Raw genomic sequence first — 8779 nt, forward strand, 5'->3', positions numbered from 1 at the left:
TCTTTCTTTCTTTCTTTCTCTTTCTTTCTTTCTTTCCTTCTCACGGTCTCTCTCTGTCACCCAGGCTGGAGTGCAATGGTACACATAGCTCATTGCAGCCTCGATCTCTTGGGACTCAAGTGATCCTCCCACCCCAGCCTCCCAAGTAGCTAGGACCACAAGAATGCATCACTATGTCCAGCTAATTTTCTCATTTTCTGTAGAGATAGGGTCTCCCTATGTTATTGCCCAGGCTGATCTTGAACTCCTGAGCTCAAGTGATCCTCCTGCCTCAGCCTCCCAAAGTGCTGGGATTATAGGTGTGAGCCACCGCATCTGGCCTCCAGTGTTCATTTCTAAGTGTGCTGGATATCTGTTGTTTTTACTTGTCTACTACCCACTTCCCATTCTGTTGGTATCAATGTCTTGAGTTTCCTCTGGGCATCATTCCCTCCCTTGCTCTTTGTCCGGGTGATACAGGAAGAGCTGATTGCACTCCTGACCGGCTGACCAGCTCCAGGATGGTCACATGACTCAGGTGTCCACGATCCCTCTGGCCACAGGGTTTGGCTCAAGAATGGGCATGTAAACCCAGTCAGTCCTCCAGGACCAGGACAAGGCTTACTGGGAAAGAGGTACTCTTATTTCACTGAGGTGTCTAAGGGGATAGGATATATACATAAGCCTGGAGCTTCCGATGTCATGTCAGAGGGAATAGAGAAAAAAGTAATTAGTAGGGGGAAAATTTAAAGAATCAATAGAATTTGTTGGCTGATCCAATAGGGAAAGAGTGAGAAGGAAAATAAAAGACAAGCATATCTCTACAGTTTCAAGCCAGCATGATGAGATGAACAGTGATGTTTTTGAAAGAAGGAAGTAGAACATTTTTAAAGCTCAGCCAACTTTTACAAATGTATCTGTCTGTAAATGACAAGGGTTAGACTTGAGTAATCAAAGCTAAGACAATATTAAATTTCTGCCAACACCTACAGTCTCAGAATGTCTGTGTGCCAACCCTCGTCTATATTTCTCAGCATAGTTGACATCTGAGTTTCATTATTGTGTCCCTGCACGGCAGCCATTTCTTGCTTTTGTGGTTAACACTTTTCCCTGGGTAACACCTCTCCCACACTGTCAGTCCCTGTGGGCCAGGTGTGGAATATGACCCCTCAGAATTATTTTCTTCCTGGCGACATTGATTCTGTCAGAGCATACGACCCAGTTAAATCCAGTGAGATTCAATTCTAGGAGTTTTATCAGAACTGTAGGGAAGAGAGAAGCTCTGTCTTCTGCTGGCCTTGGAGCTAGGAAATTTTGTTTTATTTTATTTTTTGAGACAGATTCTCACTCTGCCATCCAGGCTGGAGTGCAGTGGCATGATCACAGCTCAATGCAACCTCGACCTCCCAAGCTTAGGTGAGCCTCCTCCCTCAGCCTTCTGAGTAGCTGGTACTACAGGTGTGCACCACCATGCCTGGTTAAATTTTGTATTTTTATAGAGACAGGGTTTCTCTATGCTGCCCAGGCTGGTTTCAGACTCCTGGCCTCAAGCAATCTGATCTCGGCCTCCCAAAGTGCTAGGATTGCAAGTGTTAGCCACTGCACCTGGCCAGAGTTAGGAAATTTTAGACCTGAAGCTGCCAGTGGTCATCAGTGGAGAAGGGCCTAAGAGTGATGCCAACAGGAAGGAGAACAGAACAAAGAGATAAACAGAAAGAGGAGCCAGATGTTGATGACATTGTTTAAACACCTGAATCCAGCCAAACCTGAAGGCAGCTGGATACTTGAGTCATTACATTCTCTTTTTGACTAAAGTTGGTTTGAGTTGGGTGTCTATCATTTGCAAATGAACAAAAAAGAATTCTGACAAATATGCCACTTTTGCAAATAAGAACACCTATTCAAACTGTCTGTAGTGTTAAGAAGACTAAATGCTGTGCTTTATTGCAAATTACTTTTCCTAACATGAAAAATGATCCCATTTGTTTACTTGTATTCTAAGACTAGAAAGTTATATTTATGCTCCAGAAACTTCCACAGCCTAACAAAGCCCAAAGCTATTACATCTAACTAGCTAAACGATGCCTAGTAAATTCAAGAAATTGAAAACAGGTACAACTGTATTGGCCCAAGAGAAATGAGTAATTCTACCAAAAGATAAGAAAAATGCTCACAGAAACTGTTTTTCTTTTTCTTTTTTCTTTCTTTCTTTCTTTTTTTTTTTTTTCTTTTTGAGATGAAGTATGCTCTTTCACCCAGGCTGGAGTTAAGGGACGCCATCTTGGCTCACAGCAACTTCTACGCCCCCATCCCCAGGTTCAAGCAATTCTCCTGCCTCAGCCTCTCGGGTAGCTGGGATTACAGGGGCCTGCCACCACGCCCAGCTAATTTTTGCATTTTTAGTAGAGATGGGGTTTCATCATGTTGGCCAGGCTGGTCTTGAACTCCTGACCTCAGGTAAAAACCTACCTCGGCCTCCCAAAGTGCTAGGATTACAGACGTGAGCCACTGTGCCTGGCCAGAAACTATTTTTCCTAAGAGTCAAAAGTTGAAAACAATCTGAATGTCATTCAGCAGTGGAATAAGTAAATGAATCATGGAATATTCATCCCATGAAATACTAGAGAGAAGCAACAAAGACTGAACTTCTGTTGCATGAGATGTCAGGGATGAATGTCACGTGGATGAGGAAAAAGAGTTGGACACAACAGAGTTCATACTGTATAATCTTTCTACAAAGTTCAAGAGCAGGCAAAGTAATACGTGGTGACAGAAGTCAAAATAGTGGCTACCTTGAGGAAGGAAAGAGGTGAGTGATGACTAGGAACTACATGAGAGAATCTCTGGGGTGCTGGCTGATGATCTTGAGTGGTGGTTAAAGGGAGGCATATATGTGTGTGTTGTAAAAATTCATCAGGTTTCACACTTAAGAGTTATGCACATCTCTGTAAATCTATACTCCTAAATTTTTTTTTTCTTTGAGACGGAGTCTCGCTCTGTCGCCCAGGCTGGAGTGCAGTGGCACGATCTCAGCTCACTGCAACCTCTGCCTCCCGGGTTCATGTCATTCTCCTACCTCAGCCTCCCGAGTAGCTGGGACTACAGGCGCCCGCCACCATGCCAGGCTATTTTTTTTTTCGTATTTTTAATAGAGATGGGGTTTCACCGTGTTAGCTAGGATGGTCTTTATCTCCTGACCTCATGATCCACCTACTTCGGCCTCCCAAAGTGCTGGGATTACAGGCGTGAGCCACTGCACCTGGCCTGTATTCCTAAATTTTAAAAAGAAAATGAGAAACCAGAAGCTGTAACGTAAAACCTTCTGATTCTCCCAGGACCCACCAGTTGAAAAAAGCGGTAGGGTTTTGCTCACAAATATTTCCAATTTTCTTACACATAAATCAAAGAAAATCAGAACTAATGAAAACAAAACCTAGGTGAAGACAGGTCTTCTAGGTGAATATATGTTACCTGAATTGAATCATCTGTCTATGTGATGCTATGAAATGAAAGTGGTTGGGAATCCAGCCCTTGGTGTCAGATAGAACTGGGCTTAGTTTCCAGTTGCTGGCTGGGTGAACTTGGGCAAGTCACTTAATCCCTCTGAGTCTGTTTCCTCAACCATACAATACTGGCAATAATATCTCATAGTGTTGTTGTAAGGAATGAACAAAATAAGGCACAGAAGGCGGCCAACATCAAGGAAGCCGTCACTGAATGGAAGCTATTATTTGACATTATATTTAACGATGTACAATGTAAACTCTGGCAACTTCCAAAAGAGATAGGAGTCAGTACACAATAAAAGTCATATACTCAACCAGGACATGATTAAAGAAATAGGAAATGTGCCAGGCATGATGGCTCATATCTGTAATTCCAGCATTTTGGGGGACTAAGGCAGGAAGATTCCTTGAGGCCACGAGTTTGAGACCAGCCTAGGCACCCCCATCTCTGTGTGTGTGTGTGTGTGTGTATGTGTGTGTGTGTGTGTGTGTATATATATATATGTGTGTATATATATATATATATATGTGTGTGTGTATATATATATATAATTAGCTGGGCATGGTAGTACATGCCAGTAATCCCAACTACTCAGGAGGCTAGGCGGGAGGACCACTTGAGCCCAGAAGGTTGAGGTTGCAGTGAGCTATGACTGCATGATTGTACTCCAGCCTGGGCAACAGAGTGAGACCCTGCCTCAAAAAAAAGAAAGAAAGAAAGAAAGAAAGAAAGAAAGAAAGAAAGAAAGAAAGAAAGAAAGAAAGAAAGAAAGAAAGAGGAAATGTCTTATAATTAGGTACAGGAAGGAGCAATCCTACAAAATTCCCAGGCTGACATAGTGACTATAACTGAGAACTAAATTTTGCCCTGAACTTCTTATTAGCCAAGACTGAAAGGGAATGACAAGTTATCTAATATTCATTATTTGTGGGAATAAAAGGAACTACATCAATTTTTCAAGAGGACTACTCTTCCTCCCAAGATCAATTTCTGAAAATAATTTATCATGAGAACTCTTTCAAAGGGATCGAATAACATTGTAATGAAACCAGGACTCGGGGTCACCATCAAACAAAGCACTCAGAAGCTCTAACTCCAAGAGGGGCTGCAGGAGTGGAGTTGGGAAGAGATTCTGGAGTCCCCTCCAGGTCATTGTGATGCAGGGAGACAATCACATAAGGCTGTCTCTCACATACGGCTATCTCTGGCCAACGGGCTGTGAGCATAAGTGACTGTGTCACTTCCAAGCAAAAGCATTCAAAAGCCAAAATGAGACCCTCTAGTTCCCCTTCCACTGCCATGGGAACCAGTGATATTCCCAAAGGGGACCCAGTCACCAGCCTGGGTTCCTGCGTGACTGCATGGATCACAGCCCACCTACACCTACCCACATTTGCTTTTCATGAGCAAGAAACAAACTTTTATGTTTTAAGACATTTAGATTTTGAGATAGTTTATTTTGATGCAGCAGAGCTTAGACTAGCCTGACTGACATAAATCATTTTGGTCTTTGTTTTGAATCTTTGACAAATTTATATATATGTCTGTACGTATATAACTTCATATTGTACGTGTATATGTGTATTATATGTGTATATTATATGTATATATATGCACACAAAGACATGCATACAATTTATGTATATATTTACTCATATCTACATATATAATAGATCTACATATATGATATACATTATATATGCACACACATTTGTATAACACACATACAAAAATACACATAGATTAGAGAGATAAACAGATACACAGATGGGTAGATAGATGATAGATAGATAGATAGATGGATGTTATATGTGATCAGCCAACAATTAGCTTCAAGTCTGTCGGACAGTTCTCTGTTCCAATGTCATTTGACAAGAGCTTGTGTATTGCACATCTGTTTCACAGTTGGGAACAAATGCTCTAACCACTACCACCAGCACTGCAACAAATACCTAAACAAACAAAGAGCTAAACCCACAGAAAAAGATTGGGGAAGAGAGAGGAGGAAATGGCATAAGGAAATAGTTTCACATTAATGTCAAATGAAGTGGGAGTGGCCTTCTGAGAACCTTATCCTTAGCTTCCTGTTAACTATGAGAGGAATAAATGAGAGATCCTGCAGGTTCAAAGGAATGATACTGTTGCCTGTTGCCTTGGAAAAAGCACCAAGAGGGTACTATCTTACTTTTTTTCTCCCTAGTTTTTGTCTCTCTAGCATCTCCTCAATAAGGGCTATTGAACCATCTATTTCAAGTCCTCCTTTCCATATCCCATTTAGGGTTTCTCACTTCACTGTTTGAATGGTTTTCAATCACATGCCCAAGCAATGACATGTCTTCTAAGGCTGTTAATTGAGGACTCCTTACTTGATGTTGCAAGGCTTCCTGGTTTGAATGGGTCATCCAACTATCTTGTGTTTGTCATTCAGCTAATTCAGAAATCTTCAAGGGATCCATTACATCCTAGAATATGGATGAGGTCACATTCAAGCTATTTACCTGGCTCTCTGCTGCCTCCCACTTCTCCCAGCCTCAAGCTAACATAAGGCCAGGTCAGCCACCCACGAGTTCTGCTCTGCACCATCAAAATGATCTCACGAAACCCAGATGCTCAGCCAGAATCACTAAGGATTGTCAGGCCAAGTTTTGTGTATAATGACAAAAAACTGGGAGCAATTCAAAAATTCATCAACAGGGGATGGGCTGAATCAGTCACAGGACATCTGCACTGTGGAATACCATGGAACTGTCACAAAGAATGCTTTAGATGTACAGGTGCCAGCAGAAGATGGCCAGCTATGATTCTTGTCTTTAATCTCCTTTTCCCATCTCCTGCCCCGGGTCTGGCTAGAACATGTGATCATGCAGCCTGTAAATTGTCCAAAGGTTAATTTTTCTAATTGAGGCCATTTATTACCTGAAAGACCCGAAAGAGAAACCAGGGCCTTACAAAGCAGCAAATTGACGAGCACCAAGAGCAGGAAGTTGCCCCAAGAGAGGCAAAACAAGGCCACAACGTCCAATTTCAGCCGTACGTTTTGTCTTCTTCTTCTTCTTTTTTTTTTTTTGAGACAGAGTGTCACTCCTCCTCTTGCCCAGGCTGTAGTGCAATGGCGCGATCTCGGCTCACGGCAAGCGTGAGCCTCCTGGGTTCAAGCGAGTCTCCTACCTCAGCCTCCCGAGTAGCTGGGATCATAGGCGCCCGCCACCACACCCAGCTAATTTTTTGTATTTTTAGTAGAGACTGGGTTTCAGTATGTTGGCCAGGCTGCTTTTGAAGTCCTGACCTCAGGCGATCCACCTGCCTCGGCCTCCCAAAGTGCTGGGATTACAGGCGTGAGCCACCGCACCCGGCCCCTACGTTTTGTCTTCTAACAGGGTGAACTTTGTCATGACAGAACCCATGATTAACCTCTCAACGTAAATGAAATCAACGTTCTATATGCTAGTGATGATCCTGTAAATGATACAAGATCCCTACATACTTAAGACCCACAGTTAAAATTATGAAAATGATTCTACAGAAGCTCTTAACTAGTTCCAATGAACCACCATTTATTTTACTTAAAACAGACCAACTGATTTTTAAAAAATTGTTTTTGCTGTGGCACGTGCCTATAATCTCAGCTACTCGGGAGGCTGAGGCAGGAGAATCACTTGAACCAGGGAGTCGGAGGTTGCAGTGAGCTGAGACCGCACCACTGCACTCCAGCCTGGTGACAGAGCGAGACTCTGTCTCAAAAAAAAAAAAAAAAAAAATTGTTTTTATTGCAGAGAGTGGGGAGAGGGAAAGAAATCAGTCCCACTAAAATTCTGTTTTGCCATCTAAGGACATTAAAGGCAACGGCAGCTATCACAAATGACTATCACCATTATCTCATAAAACATTTTATGGACATTAAAAAAAAAAGAGAGAGGGAGACCCCATCTCAAAAGGAAGGGTAGTTCATTTAACTGAATAAATTCAGCTGTATGAAAACTTACTTTTTTACCCTTATTGTTCTTGCTTTGTCCCAAATAGATGCTAACGTTGTGCAAACCAACTTGATCTTAAGATGTTGTTGGGAACACTGGAGTCACGTGTCCCTGGGTCTTGCAGGCTGGCTTTTGATGGGAGCTGGGCTGCGGGTGATTTAAGGATGGTTATAATCTGTGACGCTGGTCTGAAGTCTGAATATTCCAAGTTGCTGACTACAGGCAGAGCCTCATGTCCTGAAAATCAGAAGACAGAGGACTTAAACTTCCATAAAAGATGGGCTCATACTGTACAACCCAATCCTGTGCATTTGGAAGCAGAAAACACTGGCTCAAATGGCTTCCTGTTTTCTCTTCTCTTAAAAACTTGAAACATTAGACTACAGTGAAGCACAGAGAAGATCAAATATTAACTCATGCTAATCCTCTTCATATTAATTCCAGACTTGGATTTGTTTTATTAAGGAAATAAAACATTACTGGTGAAGGTCTCTAATACCTCTTCCTAATCCAATTTTCCATAGTGTCCTCTTCCCTGTCTGGAAGATACCACTATCATAAATGTGATGTGTGACTTTCCAGGGCATGCTGTTCATACTGTGACCACTGTTATGAGTTGAGCTGCATCCCCTCAAAAAGGTATGTTCAAGTCCCAGTCTGCAGTACTTCAAAATGTGACCTGATTTTTAAGTAGGACTTGGTGGAGGTAATAGGACTTGGTGGAGGTAATCAAGCTAAAATAAGTTCACTGGGGTGGGACCTAATGCAACATGACTTGTGTCCTTATGAAAAGGGGAAATTTGGGCCAGGCACAGTGGTTCCTGCCATAATCCCAGTACTTTGGGAGGCCGAGGCAGGTGGATCACCTGAGGTCAGGAGTTCAAGACCAGCTAATTCTAAGAATTCTTGAAAGGCAATGGAAAAGAATTTAAAAAGAAGAAATCGCTCATTCCCAGGTATCTCATTTCAACCAAAGTTTCACATTAGCAGTTTTGGAAGCTCCCATTCTTTCTGCAGGCACCTGGTCTTGGACCGACAACTCCAACACAAGGGTGATGGCCCCCACACATGGGCGAGCAGTTGCCGGAGCACCAGGTCATGTGACGCTCACACACAGGCATATTTCAGCAGAGACGTTGATTTCATTTGCTTGCCTGCTCTTCATTGCTCTTTCTGGGTTTGCCATATTAGTGTAATGATTACTTTGGCTGTCAGTCTCGATGCCATGACAAATAAATGCCTAGGAACTCCTTTATCTGCAGTGTGTAATGTTTAGGACCAGGAAATAAAGGTCATGTCAATAGTCTCTATGTAAGAGC

General features: G+C 42.5%; 1 protein-coding gene across 1 annotated transcript in view; it reads right to left on the minus strand.

Moving 5' to 3' along the window:
- The window catches only part of LOC113222401 (transmembrane channel-like protein 5), an 18987-nt gene extending 11286 nt beyond the window's left edge, over positions 1 to 7701 (minus strand). Inside the window, exon 1 of the mRNA XM_026452010.1 lies at positions 7470 to 7701. The gene's annotated coding sequence lies outside the window, so the exon portion shown is untranslated. The remainder of the gene's footprint in view (positions 1 to 7469) is intronic.
- Positions 7702 to 8779: the final 1078 nt, after the last annotated feature.

The sequence above is a fragment of the Piliocolobus tephrosceles genome, chromosome 17 (genome assembly GCF_002776525.5).
Source record: "Piliocolobus tephrosceles isolate RC106 chromosome 17, ASM277652v3, whole genome shotgun sequence".
NCBI lineage: Eukaryota > Metazoa > Chordata > Mammalia > Primates > Cercopithecidae > Piliocolobus > Piliocolobus tephrosceles.